The following is a 15,949-nucleotide window of genomic DNA, read 5'->3' as shown; positions in this document are numbered from 1 at the left end:
GTCATCGGCGGGCGTGCCGTCGCGGGCCTCGAGCCGCCCGGGGGGCGATGGAGGAGAGGGCGGCTTCTGAGCTGAGGACGCCATGAGCGCGGTCGTGATGTCACCGCGGCGCCAGAGCGTACGCTGTGACGTCCCAACCACATTTTCCTCAAGGAAAACACTCAGGAAGCAGGCAGTGGGCAGGAAATGAAGGCCCAGGGAACCCCCAAAGAAAGGGACCTTGCCGGGCACACGACGAGGCTGGGCGCCCGGGGAGCGTGGGGGTCCCCGAGTCACTCCGCACACCGCGTGGAGAGCCGCGCGCTGGGCGTCGTGTGGGGGGCGAGCAGGGCCGGGAGCCGGACGCGGGAGAGAGCAGGGCAGGCGGCCACCTTGGGCCACCTGCGGCCACCTTTGGGAGGCTCGTCTGAGGAGAAGGGAAGAGGCAGCCTCGGCCCAGGCTGGCCGCGGCCCCAGGGAGTGTCCCTCCGGTCAACCAGGGCCCTCGCAGAGAAAACAAAACAAGCAAAAGGATTTGAGGGTGCCCAGCATCCCTGGCTGTCCGGAAGCTTAGCCCTAGCTCCCGAGGCAGGAAACCAGCCCACCCATTTCATTCGTAGGAAAGCTGAGGCCCAGGAAGGAAGGGATTTTTTTTTCCTGCTTTCAGAAGATCAGTTGAAGATCCTTGGCCAGCCTCATGGCTGCCTGTCTGCCCTCGGAAAGGCCGGCCTCATGCCACACTGCCCCCTCGCCCAGCGCGGCCTAGCAGCACAGTCGGGGCATTCCGCGGACGGCCAGGGCCTCACTGGCGGCCTTTGTGTGCAGCTCGTGCTGGCCACACCATCAGCTAGACAGATGGTCAGAGCTGGCCTCCCAGACGCTGAGCTGGGCCCGGCTCTGACCAGCTGGCTGGCCTGGCCCTCCACCCGTTGTGTGAGCAGTGCCACACGTCTGTGGGAACGCGAGGGGCGGCAGGGGAAGTGGTTCGTGCGGTTTCACGCGGTTCTGCCGAGCTCCAAACAGGCCTTCCGGAGCCCGTGCTTGTCCTCACAGTCCGACACAGTCACCCCCCTCCGGGGTAGCTGGGTCTGATCCCTGGCCCTGCTTGCCACCGAGGCAGGGCCTGAAGACTGCCCTCACTGGGGTCCTGGATGGTGTCCCCTCCCGACCTCGGCTGCCCGCTGCAGCCCCTGGCTCTTGGGCATTAGGGAGTGCTAAGCCAGCAGGTGGGAACCAGCTTCTGTCGGTGATGTAGTCAGCATCTGCCGGTCACACAAAGGACATCTCTCCTGTCTTCCTTTCCACATGTCACATTTGGGCACAGAAGTGTGCCTGTAAGAACGGGGAAGGGTGGGGCAAGTCGCGTTTAGAGCCTGGGTGATGTCGATGGTTTTTTGGTTTTTCTCTTTTCCCCTTCAGGAAAAGGGGGGCCTTTCCAAATTGACCCTGATAGCTGCATTTCCAGGAACTTGACAGTTGGGAGACCCAGTCACTCACTCTCCCCACACGAGGTGGCCATCAGGTTAGAGCTCTGAGGGCTCCAGAACAGGGAAGTGGCTTCAGACAGGACATCCGCCTTGAACGGGCCAGTTCCTGCGTGGTACACCTGTGCCTGGGACCCCTGGACCACTAGGTCTTAAATGAGGTCGGAGCCCCACCTGGCCCAGTCCTGTCCTCTGCCACCAACAGGCAGAGGGGAGCACAGGACTCATTGCCGCCTCGGCTGGGCTGCTCCATACACTTCTCCCCACTCTTGCTTCTCCCCACTCCTGCAAGTGGTGGAGAAGGGAGAACCCAGCTGACAGCCTCCTTGCATGGGGTCCAGGCGTGAATCTGCACGCCTCCCCACCTCAGGCCAGCGCTGGAGGGACACCTGTTCCGGTCACACTGGCAGGTGAACAGGGCTTTCTCTGGTGAATAGGGGCAGTGTAAGTGCAAGCCAAGACTTCCTCTCAATGTGAACATTGTTGCCACTCAGGAATTGTTCGTGGAAAGCCACTAAGTAATCCTCTCCTAGCAGAAGCTTAAGCACCTTCTACCCTGGGGATTGGAATTCTTGGTCTCTGACAGATGCTTCTGGAAGTTCTCGTGTTCCTGTGTGACTTCATAAACGGGTGTCCACAGCATATGCCATGTGGCTGTGTGTAGCTAACGCAGGAATTACTCCTGGGGTGCCAGGTGTGGCAGCCACACCCCTCCCAGCCTGGCGTCACCCCCACATTCGTCACCCCTACATTCCCAAAATGACCTACAAGCTAGTCATCAAGCAGCTGTGGCCTTGGAGGTTAGGAGAGCACAGGAAATCAGAACAGTAGTTACAAAAAATATTGAAGGCTGATAGTCTTGGTGGATTATAAAAATAGAGCTTGCTTATTTTGATTGGAGGGTTGCTGTTTTTGGATTTAGGATTTTTTCCACCCCTGCTTGTTTTGCTCTCACATGGGGTTGGTTTAATGAACTATTTCAATCATAGGATAGACAACGCATAGGGGACACGCGGGCCTCCCCTGCTACAGAGCAGCAGAGGCGTGAAGCTCTGCCAAGCTTTCCTCTTCAGCCCCATCTCCCTCATGCCCCAGATTGGGGCCACGCCTGAGTTCAGTATTTCACCTTATGTATTCACATCTGTGAACTTTGTTGAAATAACGCAACATATACACAATCTACTCTCAGCTACTTCTGAAAAATCAACATTAACTTTCTGAGATGTATGCTTACAGATTCCCAGAGTTTGAAATCTTTTTGTCTACAACTGTCTATATAGGGAAAGCATCCTGTTGGGCCCAGTGCAGTTACTCAACTGGCAAATCATCCCCCTTCAAACACGGGGATGCCATATGGGCACCAGTTCTAATCCCAATAGCCCCGCTTCCCATCCAGCTCCCTGCTTGTGGCCTGGGAAAGCAGTCGAGGACGGCCCAAAGCCTTGGGACCCTGCACCTGCATGGGAGACCCAGAAGAAACTCCTGGCTTCAGATCGGCTCAGCTCTGGCCATGAAGTGAACCCATAGATGGAAGATCTTTCTTTCTGTCTCTCCTCTCTGTAAAAAATGCGTTTACCATAAAGACAAATACAAATTCTAAAAAAAAAAAATTTAAATAAGTGCAGCTTTTAAGTTAAAAAGCAGAGTGTCACTGAGTATTCACTGTACTAAATCACATGAAGCAAAGGGTCTAGCTCCCGCTTTGGACAGCTCTCACCGCACTGCACCTGCTTCACCCCGTTACCTCAAAGAAAGAAGTGACAGAGCTGCTTTTTACTTCTTCTGTTGATCAGCTGGTCCCACTTTCCAAGTAGGAAAATCTGCACAAGCCTGAACTTGCACTTGTCCAAAGTACCCTTGCTCTGGTCCCCCCAGAAGCGCCCTCATTCTTGGCAAATATTCCTGCCAAAGTGGCCTTTGAATGACCTTGCCCTACTTTTTTTTCCTGCCTTGAGATCAAAGACGAGCCACAGAGGACATGTCTGTCCCGTGCCCAGTAATGAGCCCAAAATCTCAAGAACATTGGTTCACACAGCCCAAAATGAACTGAGTTCCAAGTCACTTGTGGCCCCCAGGGTTGAGATCTGACTCCAGCAGGTTCCAACGGTGGCCCCTCACCTGTGCAGGGGAGCAGGTGACTTCCAGGCAATGGGTCTGTAAGCTCGAGAGAGAGAGCTGAGACTGAAACCTCACTGTGGTATGTTCAAAAAGAAAACTTCACAGGGATGTGTGTGTGTCTGTTGCCAGTTTTAAAACTCATTTGCATTTTTCACTTTTTAACTGAGTAATGGATTCATTGTACTTTTCTCTCCCCTTTGACAGATCTGATACATTTCATAAAACAATATACAAATTAACAAATCCTGGTTTTTGGTTCTCTTACTTTTTTTTTTTTTTTGTAAGATTTATTTATGGGCCAGGCACAATGGCTCAATGGCTAAATCCTTGCTTTGTATGCACCCGGATCCCATGTGGGTGCCAGTTTGTGTCCCAGCTGTTCCACTTCCAGCTCCCTGCTTGTGACCTGGGAAAGCAGTCAAGGACGGCCCAGAGCCTTGGGACCCTGCACCCATGTGGGAGACCTGGAAGAAGCTCCTGACTCCTGGCTTTAAATCAGCTCAGCTCCAGCCATTGAGGAAATGAACCAATGGATGAAAGATCTTTCTCTCTGTCTCGCCTTCTCTCTGTATATCTCTCTGTATATGTTCGTTGCAGCATCCATGTGGGAAGCTTTAAAAAAAAGATTTTGTAAAATTTATTTATTTTTATTGTGAAGTCAGATATATACAGAGAGGAGGAGAGACAGAGAGAAATATCTTCCATCTGATGATTCACACCCCAAGTGAATGCAACGACCAGAACTGAGCTGATCCGAAGCCAGAGCCCAGATCCTCTTCCAGGTCTCCCACGCGGGTGCAGGGTCCCAAAGCTTTGGGCTGTCCTCAACTGCCTTCCCAGGACACAAGCAGGGAGCTGGATGGGAAGCAGGGCTACTGGCATTAGAACTGGTGTCCATATGGGTTCCCAGTGCATTCAAGGCGAAGACTTTAGCATCAAGGCCAACGTACCGCACCCCCCCCAAAAAAAAAGACTCTTTTTTTAATTGGAAAGTCAGATAGACCGAGAGGAAGAGAGACAGAGAGGAAGATCTTCCATCCAATTTTTCACTCCCCAAGTGAGTGCAACGGCTGGTGCTGCGCCGATCTGGAGGATCTGGAGCCAGGAGCCTCTTCCAGTTCTCCCACACAAGTGCAGGGTCCCAAGGCTTTGGGCCGTCCTTGACTGCTTTCCCAGGGCACAGGCAGGGAGCTGGATGGGAAGTGGGGCTGCCAGGATTAGAACTGGTGACCATATGGGATCCTCCTGAACACATTCAAGGCAAGGAGTTTAGACTTTCGGCTACTGCATTGGGCCCTCCAATTAAAAAAAATCTTTAAAAAATTGTTATACTAGGGCCCAGCGGCGTGGCCTAGCGGCTAAAAGTCCTCACCTTGAACGCCCCGGGATCCCATATGGGCGCCGGTTCTAATCCCGGCAGCTCCACTTCCCATCCAGCTCCCTGCTTGTGGCCTGGGAAAGCAGTCGAGGACGGCCCAAAGATTTGGGACCCTGCACCAGCGTGGGAGACCTGGAAGAGGTTCCAGGTTCCCGGCATCGGATTGGCGCGTACCGGCCCGTTGCGGCTCACTTGGGGAGTGAAACATCGGACGGAAGATCTTCCTCTCTGTCTCTCCTCCTCTGTGTATATCTGACTGTAATAAAATGAACAAATCTTTAAAAAAAAATTGTTATACTAGAAAGTACCAGAATATCACCTGAAATGATAAAAACAAATCCGACAATTCAGTATATCAAGGTAAACATTATAGGCAATTTTGCGTCTCTTTCTGGATGTTTCTAAACGGAGTTGAGCCTGGATGCAGACTTTTCCATTTGGAGAGTGAGCACTTGCTGTACCGCAGCTGGCGATTCACAGACCACACGGCTTCCCTGCCTTCAGGAAGCAGAGTCGCTCAGGTTCCTGGCTTTGGATCAGCTCAGCTCTGGCTGTTAAGGCCCCGGGGAGAGTGAACCAGTGAATGAGGGATCTTTGTCTCTTCTCTCCTTCTCTCTGTAAATGACTTTCCAATTAAAAAAAAAAAATCTAAAAATAAATAAGCATCTTAGAACACAGTAGAACATCACAAACATCTTGACCTGTCTTTCCTCTGTGAGCCCATGAGCTCTTGTTTGCTAACCAACCCCCGAGGTGAGAAAGACTCCAGGAAATATGGCCCATCCTCTAGGGACCAGGACCCACCCCACCAGGAAACCCACAGAGCCTGTTACAGCAGTTCCCTTTGCTGTTGCCGTGGAGACCTCCTGGAATTCTCTGCAACAGCCCCAGTGAACCTTTGATGGACATGGCTGCCCCATGCCGCATTCTTGAAGCAGACAGACGGCCTGCCAGGTCAGGTGGCACGAACCCTGCACCCGTGTGGGAGACCAGGAAGAAGCTCCTGGGTCCTGGCCTCAGATTGGCTCAGTTCCAGCTGTTGCGGCCACTTGGAGAGTGACTCAACGGACAGATCTTCCTCTGTGTCTCTCTTCCTCTCTGTATATCTGCCTTTCCAATAAAAATAAATAGGTCTTAAATTTTTGTTTTGCTTTATTAAACACCAGTGCATGTTCTCCTGGTGCTTGGTCTTCGCAACCATTTCTAATATTGATCGGTCTTAATCAAACCACACAGGACACTACCCTCTGTTGAAGGAGATTTCAGGAAGCACGAAGGTGCGTCTGAACCTGAGATGTTCTGCACACAGGAACTGGCAAGGCCTGAACTGTCCCCGTGCCAGGCTTCCCGCTACCCCACGCCTTGTGCAAACCCTTGGGCACCTGTGCCTCAACTCACCCATCTGTGAAATTTTCCTAAGTTTGTGTTGTACACTGACAGCAAACCAGGCAAGCAGCTATACGCCAAGAATACAGCAGAGAACAAATCTGGGCTCCAAGTAGCTTACCTCCTTCTCGACAGCAACCCAGCTGGCGAGTTATGTAATCAGGAGAAAGCCAGGCAGGCAGTCTCAAAGCTGGACCCCAGAGAGCCCACCATTAACGGCAGCCAGGGGCTGATGGAACCTGTGTTCGGTACCCATAGACCTCAACAAAACAAACTTACACAAAGCAAAAAGAAAAGCTGCAGGTGGCTGGGCTGGACAGGCTCCCGACAGGGAGGGGGGGGTGGGGTGGGGAGGGGGGTGGGGGCGATGGGGGGGGCCTCAGCGGGACAGGCTCCCAACGGGGCCTCGGCGTCCTCCCTGCTCCCTGGCTGCCTGCACTTGTTTGCTCTCCATAGATCTGTGCTTGTTTGCAGTCATTTCTGGACACCATTTGAAACCTGTCTGGCCCGCCGCTGCCAACTGGCTGTAAGTGCCAGGCTTGGGAAGCCTGGGAGTGAGTGGACTGCTCGCTGCACAGTGGCAGGTGAGCGTGTGGGGCTGAAGAGAACAGGCCTCTGGGCAACTGGAGGGAAGCTTGTGGCTTTGTTTCCTGTACTTCATTTTCCTGTCTGGACAATGGGGCTAATTCTTGTCTCAGCTCTTTAATTACATGAATGAGGTGTGAATATACCATCCAGTAGCCTGTGTCTATCGACAATCACTGGGTGCTGTCGAGAAAAATACATGATCTTGAGACTGGGGTTGTGGCATGGTGTGTTAAGCTGCCACCTCAGCACTGCCATCCCATATGGGTGCCAGTTTGTGTCCCGGATACTCTAATTTAGCTTCACCTCCTTGGTAATATGACTGAGAAAGCAGAGAATATGACACAAGTCCCTGGACCCCTGCCACCCACAGGGAGACATGGAAACAGCTCCTGGCTCTTGGCTTCACACTGGCCTGGTCTGACTGTTGCCGCCATTTGGGGAGGGAACCAGCAAACGAAAAAGCTCTGTCCTCTTTCTCTGTAACTCTGTCTCTAAAAGAAAGCAGTCTTCATACATATACACACACACACACACACACACACGGGGATATGGAACAACCTCCCCATGCAGCCGCAGGCGGCGGCCTCAGTGCGCGGGCCTCTGCTCTCCACGTGGGCAAGCTGGACGCAGCTCCTGGCTCTGGGCTTCAGGGCTTCAAGGCCACCGGGCCCTGGCTGTGTGATCTTCTGGGGAGACAACCGGGGCTGGAAGGCCTCTCTGCCTTTCGGATAAAATACGTCAATCAACCCAAAAATGCAGGCATACCTCCAGACAAGCAGGAGGAGCAGTGTGTGACTGGGGGCCCTGCCAGCCGGGGGCGGGGAGAGGGAACAGGGCTGTCTCCAGACCTTGGAAATGGCTCCCTCCATCCCGAGACAGAAAGCCAGCCAGGCAGGGGCTTCTTCTCCCCGGAGCACACTGCAGCTCCGCCAGCTGGGAAGGCAGCAGCCGGCAGAGCCGCATTCCTCCCGGGCCTGCCTGCTTTAGACCGCACAGATAAGCAGCCAGGCAGGGCGGGGGCAGGCTTGCCTGCTGCTAAGTGGGTGGGGGACATCTGGCACAGGACGGGCAGCAGGACAGGGTCTGCCTGCCCACCACAGCTCTCCCCACAGGGCAGGGAGATGCCCAGCTGTCTGCACACTCCCTGGCCAAGCTGCTGGCAGCCTCCTAGTGCCCCACTGCTCCTTCCCCTCTCCACCCCAGCCCCCCACCCCTCCCGGAAGCTCCAAGCCCTGGGAGAACTGCTCTAGCTCCAGGCTCTCTCCCTGTGCTGTCCACTAACTACGGTGAGCATTCGTCTGCCAAACGCTGTAAGGAGCTCACTTCTAATTTCTACAAGTCCTATTTTGTTCCTCCCCCTTCCCAAATCTGTGGTTACTTCTTACAACTTTCTGTCCCCTGGACAGATTCTCTTTCCTTTTTTTTTTTTTTTTTTTTTCTTCAAAGTTAGATATACAGAGAGGAGGAGAGACAGAGATCTTCCATCTGATGATTCATTCCCCAAGTGACTGCAACGGCCAGAGCTGCACTAATCCAAAGCCAGGAGCCAGGAACTTCTTCCAGGTCTCCCACACAGGTGCAGCATCCCAAAGCTTTGGGCTGTCCTCAAATGCTTTCCCAGGCCACAAGCAGGGAGCTGGATGGGAAGTGGAACAGCCGGGATTAGAACTGGCGCCTATATGGGATCCTGGGCGTGTAAGGCAAGGACTTCAGCTGCTAGGCTATGGTGCTGGGCCCCATTTCCCTCTTTTTAAATTTTTATTTTCATTTTATCTGAAAGACACACAAAGAGGTCTTTTCATCCACTGATTCATTCTCCCAGTACTTAAACCAGCCAGGGCTGGGTCAGGCTGAAGACGGGTGCCAGGGATTCCATCCGGGTCTCCAACATGGGTTGGCAGGGACTCAAGCACAGGAACTATATCACCATGGCATCACAGGGCACACAGGCAGGAGGCTGATGCTACAGGCTGCTGTGTGGCGCCAGTACCCGTATTAGAGGGGCAGCAGAGTGACTTTATGTCCTGGCTGCCCTACTTCCAATCCAGCTCCTTGCTAACATGACTGGGAAAGCAGCAGATGGTGGCCTGAGAACTTGGCCCCCTGCCAGAGGCAAGCTTCAGGCTCCTGCTTTGGACCTGGCCCAACCCTGATTGTTGCAGCCATTTGGGGAGGACTGAACTAACAGATGGAAGATCTCTCTCCCTGTAGCTCTCTTCAACCAACTAAGCAAATAAATAAATCTTTCAAAAAAGCAGAAGGGAAGGAGCCAGGGCTTGAATGAGGCACTCGAATATAGGATGTGCGGGTTAAGTTGTCCCAAGTGGCAGTCTGCCCACTCAGCCAAACACCTGCTCCTGGGAGCGTTTTGGGCAGGACCTTCATGAGTGCCTGGGATCACGGGCTCCGTCCCTGCTGGCTTTTGCTCGCGTGGCCTGGTTTCCACACAGGCCAGGTTATCTTCAGTAGCTTGTTACTGTTGGTTTGCTGGGGTTTCTCTGGGGCCAAGGTCACAGGAGCGGGAGGTCCCGTTTGCTTCGGCATGCTCGCTGGGCACGGCCTGTGAGCGCCACAGCGTTGTTTCCCCTGCCTCGCTCCCCCAGGGCGTGGGAACCTGGAGACCTGGAAGGCTAACTGGAGACCCTCTCCAGCCTTGCCCTGCTCTTCAAATGCTGCAGCTGGGATGGGGGGCTGTGAACCTGGCTACACCAGCCATGCTGGCCTCTCCCTGCCTCCGGTGAGCTCAGCTGCAGGCAGCTCTGAGGGCACTGAGTGGTCAGGCAGAATGCAGTCTTCTGGCTCTGTCCTATGGTTTGCTTGGCACCTGGACAGAATCCCACACTGTCTCCTGGGGTTAGGGTGAGTGACGTCCACTGGTGGCATTCAGGCTTAGCCACTGGATACCCACCCTGTAGCAGGACTTGGTACTCCGGCCAGAGCTGGGGGGTCCAGGCTGCAGCGTCCCCCCGCCCCCCGGGCAGCTCAAGGCTGTTCCTTTGCGGGTTGCCTTGCTGCTTTCTCTCCCAAGCCTGACACATCAGTGCCCTTGGGACAAAAAAATGGCTGCCCCAGGAGAGGGAGCCATTGGGTGGGCAGAGGAGCAGCTGAGCTCACCGGAGGCAGAGAGAGGCCAGCATGGCTGGTGCAGCCAGGCTCACAGCCCCCCATCCCAGCTGCAGCATTTGAAGAGCAGGGCAAGGCTGGGGAGGGACTCCAGTTAGCCTTCCAGGTCTCCGGGTTCCCACGTCCTGGGGGAGCGAGGTGAGAACATAAAGGTAGCCGTCAGCCCACAGCAGAGAAAGCCTCCCTGAGCCTCCACAGCAGAGCAAGCTCCCAGCCCGAGGGCGGAGCTGGGTGGCTGTGTGCACCTCGGACAGGGCGTGAAGGTGACCCCCAATTCCACACTTCTCTCCAATCATTGCCCCAACTCTCTCAGAACAGACGAGTCCCCAGGAAGGCACCCTGCAGATCTCACTACACACAGACAAGGGTGCTGAAAACAAGCTGTGGCTGGAGCTGCTGCCCGGCACAGCACCTTAAGCTGCTGCCTCTAACACTGGACCCCCACTGGGCATTGCTTGAGCCCTGGTCACTCCACTTCCGATCCAGTTCCCTGCTCACGCTCTGGGAAAGCAGCACACGACAGCCCAAGTGCTTTGGCTCCTGCACCCACATGGTAGACCCAGGAGAAGCTCTAGGCCTCTGGCTTCTGCCAAGGCTGAGATAGCTGATCTTGGGTGGCACGAGGACCCTGGGACTAAGGACATCCGGGTAAGGTTAAAGGATCGGAGCACAGTATGCTCTGTGTTCCTTCCAGCAGCACAAACACGAAAACAGAAGCACACCATGGACTTCGGTTAGCAGGACTGCTCACGTAGCTCCTTAACCGTGACAAAGGTTCCCTAGGGTGCGGCGAAGGGAGGCAGATGCGTGCGGAGGGCACGTAAGGATCTTGGAGCTGCCTGAAAGGTGCTCCTGTCCCACCTGGAGCTACTCAGCAAGTCTGGGCTACTGTGCGGAGAGCACGTGCTGTGGGGGGTGGAGGGAGCAGGGTGGGCCCCGGGCAGGAGGGGCCCAGCCAGGTGACTCCGGGCACTGGGAGGGCAGGATGCAAAGGACGCAGGCCCCGGGCGGAGCGGAGCTGACCACACAGGGTTCTGGGCTGCTTCCCAGCTGAGGGTCCTAAAGATAGGAAGGTCTCTCATGTGGTGCAGGGGCTCTGCTGCTTTCTCAGGCCATCCAGCGGGGAGCCGGATCAAAAGTGGAACAACGGGCCTGACGTGGTAGCCTAGCAGCTAAAGTCCTTGCCTTGTAGGCGCTGGGATCCCATATGGGCACCAGTTTTTTTTTTTTTTAATTTATTTACTTATTTTTATTATATGTTTGGCAATCTTTACATAGTTAATTACGGTAAAAAGGTTCAGGGCCTATAGGGAAGTGGGTAAGACTATAATGTCCACATTGTTTCCTTCTTGTATCTGAGGTAAAGGGGGATATTGAGGGAGAAGCCCCACCCAGTTTCCCACCCACCCCAAGTCCCGGATGTGGGGAATGCTCTGAATGGGCACCAGTTCTAATCCTAGTGGCCCCACTTCCCATCCAGCTCCTGTGGCTTGGGAAAGCAGTGGAGGACGGCCCAAAGCCTTGGGACCCTGCACCCATGTGGGAGACCTGGGGAAGGCTCCTGGCTCCTGGCTCCTGGCTTCAGCTCTGGTTGTTGTTGGCATTTGGGGGGTGAACCAGCACAAGAGACATCTCTATCTCCTGTCACTCTATCTTTCAAATAAATAGAAAAACAAACAAAATGAGCAGGAAGGAGCAGCACCAGCCTCGGTCGCCGTCTTGGCTCGCACATGAGCTCCCACCTCACCTTCTACTCCAGATGGCTGTCCCACACAGCTGGACAACTGGGGGTCAGGGGTCAGGCAGCTCACATCTGGCAGCTGGCCAGGCCTGGGCAGGGCAGGGCAGGGCAGGGGCAGAGCCTATTTCACAGCTCTGAGTCAGGGTTGTTAGAGCAGTAACTGCCCTGGGCATGTCCCGTGAGGCTCTTAGGCCAGGCCCCGGCCGCAGGTCTCCAGCAGGCTTTGGTGGCCCCGATTCTCGCAGCATGCTCCCAGCTCGCAAGGCTCCTGGCTACAGACAGCAGGACATCCTGGGGGACACGGCCTCTCTGGAGGCCGCCTTTCCTCACCCACACCCTGGGGAGCTGGGCCCGGCACTGTCCTTCTGGCCTTTGTCCAGCACACTCTCCACATCGAGCCTTGTCGCCGGAGAACTGTGCCCTGCTCCGAAGGTGCCAACGCCCTCCAGTCTCGGACAAGTCCAGTACCTCCCTGTGCCCTCACAGGCCCCCTGCCTTCCTGCGCCCCTTCCGGTCCCCTCCTCTGCCTGTCTCTCCCTTGTATCCACCCCTCTGCTTCTGTTGCCTGCCCCAATAGCCAAGCCCCTTCCTGGTCTGATTCTCCCCCTTCTGGGGTGAGATCCACGAAGGACGCAGCTACCCCCTGTAAGTGCCAAGCAAGCCTGCAGGGCTGGCACTGTGGTGCAGCAGACTGGGCCACCACCCAAGATGTGCAGAAGTGTGTCAGTTCAAGTCCTGGCTGCCCTGTGCCTGGCAGTGGGCAAGCTTTGGAAGGAGCTCCAGGCTCCTGGCTTTGGTTTGGCAAAGCCCTGGCCGTTGCAGCCATCTGGGGATTAGACCAGAAGATGGAGGCTTTCCCTTCTTCTCTTTTTCTTATTCCATAACTCTCCCTTTCAAAGAAACGAGCAAGCCTTTATCAATAGAAGTGTCTCTGCAATGTAACCAGCATGACCCCTGGCTTCGAGACAGTCCTGGGGCAGCTGTTGCGGTACAATGAGTTAAGCCCACATCCCACATGGGTCCATACCTGGCTACTCGGGGCCTCTGATCCGATTCCCTGCTAATGTGCCCAGGAAGCAGCAGATGGCAGCTCAAGGATCTGAGTTCCTGTCATCACACGGGAGACCCGGATGGAATTCCTGGCTCCCGGCTGGCCCAGCCCAACTGTCAAGGCCATTGGGGGAGCGAGGCTGTGGATGAAACATCTCCCTCTTGTTTCCTGTCTCTGTGTGTCTCTCTCCCTCTCTCTAACTCGGCCTTTCAAATAAACACAAATAAACCTTAAAAACACAAAAAAGACAGCAGTGTCCACACATGGATGCAGCCGGGGCTGACTCCAGCTTGTGCTGAGGCCAACTCTGGGAGGCCAACGAGGGCCCAGGTTGGGGAGTGGCCTGAGCCCCAGCTCCCGGCCTCTGTGCACCCCACTGTTACGAGTGGCTGTTGCGGACATGTGGGAAGTGACCTGTTGGCGGGAGCTGTTTGTCCATTTTTCTGACTCTCAAAAAAATAAATTTTAAAATCTTCAGCGAGGAGAACTTCCGTGTCTGCCTCGTTCATGCTGCCAGGGTTTACCTACGTTTGAAATGTCCATCATTTGTGTCTAATCGGGGCATCCACGGGGCACTGGTTTCCCTAGACGCCTTGCAGATAGCAAACCCATAGGGGAACCAGTCTCTTCTGCAAAACGGTGCATTATCTGCACCCACCTGTGCACCCCTCCTGCCCACGTGGCATGGAACAGTCCCCCACTCTGCCTGCTGCGCACATGGCTGCGATGCTGGGACAACCCCTCAGAGGAGCACGACCACCCTTTGGCATGAGCACGATATTCTCAGAATATTTTCAATGCTCTGTTGGCTGAACGAACCAGTGGGAGCAGGTTCTGTGGATACACAGGGCCAGTGGCATATACAGGACCAGCTGTATACAGAGCGCCACCTGTATACAAGGGTTTGTCCACACTCCTCCCTTTGCATGACAGTCGTGCGCTGCCTGCACACAGCCTGGTTTCCTCTGCACTGTCCCACTGCAGCATAGGGGCCATTTGCGGTTCTCGGGTCTTGGGAACCAGGCTGTCAGGAGTATTCACACACAAGCTCTGTGGGCCGTGCAACTGCGCCTCTGGGAATGCACTTGGCAGTGGGATTGCTGAGTCACTGGGAAACATCACTTTTACAGGAACTCTACTCAACTTTCCCTGTCCTCCTGTCCCAAGGCAGCCTAGCCAGTCCCTCCGGACCTCCCCATGGTCCAGATCCCAGCTCAGCCGGGGGCTCCTCAGCCCACCCTCACCCCCAGGGTACCCACTGCTCTCCCCTCGCCTTCTGGGGTTCATCACCTATGGGACTCAGGGGAGCCTACAGTGGGGTGCCAAAGCACAGGAAGCACTCAGTGTGTGCTGAGCACCTGCTCTCGCGGAGTTCCTGGTGAGCAGTTGAGATGGAAGACGCCATCACGGCAGTCGGTCGCTGTCAGTTCTGCCCGTGGGTGGCTCAGCTCTTCCACGACCAACTTCCTCCTGCTCCACAGAAAGGACAACAAGCAGCCGGGAGACACCACGGGGACGTGTCCCATCTCAGTCCTTCCCTGTGGCTCCTCAGCAGCCTGCAGCATCCCAGCGTGCAAGGGCAATGGTGGCCCTTTACGACATACCAGAAAGGACAGAGCAAGAGCAGAGTGGCAGGGGACCCGGGCAGGAACTAGGAGAGCAGATGAGCCTGCGGGCTGGGGTACCCGTCCAGGAGGCCTGGCCTCAGCCCGCAGCTTGTGACTTTGTGCTAGCACCTTTGGCAGGCTGCACCATCTTGCTCCGTTGTTTGGACAAGTAGAGGTCCTAGTGGCAGCTGCCTCATCCGTTTGTGAAGTCCCGAGGGCATTTGGCACAGCAGTGAAGACACTACTGGGGGAGCTGATGCCAAGGTGTGATGGGTAAAGCTGCCACCTGCAACAATGGTATATGGGCACTGGTCGAGTCTCAGTTGCTCCACTTCCTATCCAGCTCCCTGTTGATAGCCTGGGAAAGCAGGTTGGGTCCCTGTGCTCCTGTGGGAGACCTGAATGAAGCTCCTGTCTCCAGCTTGGCCCAGCGCATCCTGTTGTGGCTCTGCAGTAAATGAACTAGTGGATGGAAGATCTCTGTCTCTCCTCTCTATGTAACTTTCAAATAAATACATTTTAAACATTTAAAAAGGAATAATAAAGTTCATTCTCACATATACATATTTAATGGATGAAGTCGCTGACCGTGGTCTCAACCATGTCACCAAGTGCTGCCTGGGCTGCATGCAAGGCCCTGCCTCAGCCCCAGCCAGCAGCTCAAGGCCCTGCCTCCTCACCCCATCACTTCAGCTACCTGCTGGCCATACGGGGAGCTCTGGGTGGAGATAGGCCCAGTTAGAACTGCATGACTATGCCCCCACAGTGCTGTGCCCCATTCAACAGGCACTCAGAATTTGGGGCCCACTGGGTGTGACCCCTCCATGTCTCACAGGACGGTGCTGAGCTACCATTCCTGGCTCTATTGAGTCCCACTTCTTGCTGAAGCAGCCCCTGGGAGATTGTAGGGTGCAGTGGGGCAGGGTGGAGTTGCAGGGAACCTGGATTGAGCTCTCGGCTCCCAGTTATAGCCATGCGCCCAAGCCATTGTAGGGAATGCCCCCAGTGGATTGAAACTGTGTCTTTCAAACAAAATAAAATATCAAATCAATTGATGTAAATTGCAAATTTCAGGGTAAGTAGGGGAGGCCATTTAACCAAACAGGTCCTGCTGAGCTGGGGGCCTTGTACGGCTGCCTGGGATTGGTGTCCCTGAAGCCAGTCTCACATCCATCCTCTCCTTCCTGCAAAACACTCACACGGGTACAGGTTCGCTGGGCACTCACCTGGGGACAGGCCCGCGCTGGGCACTCACCTGGGGACAGGTCTGCTGGACGCTGACACGGGAACAGGTCCTCTGGGCGCTCACTGTCCCCTGGACTGGTCTCCCTCCTGTCCGGCCCTCTCTGCCTTCCTCCTGGGTCTCCCTGCATGACTGCCGGGTGATGGGGCATTCCCTCTAAGCCCAAGGCCTGTGACAGCAGCAGGGTTGCTGTATTTGCTGCCTTCGCACTCCCCCCATCTGTTACCAGCCGGCCAGGACTGCAGAGCTGC

This window comes from Ochotona princeps, chromosome 29, assembly GCF_030435755.1.
Source record: "Ochotona princeps isolate mOchPri1 chromosome 29, mOchPri1.hap1, whole genome shotgun sequence".
NCBI classification, from domain to species: domain Eukaryota; kingdom Metazoa; phylum Chordata; class Mammalia; order Lagomorpha; family Ochotonidae; genus Ochotona; species Ochotona princeps.
The sequence above is the reverse complement of the archived record's forward strand: the minus strand, read 5'-3'. Positions refer to the sequence as shown.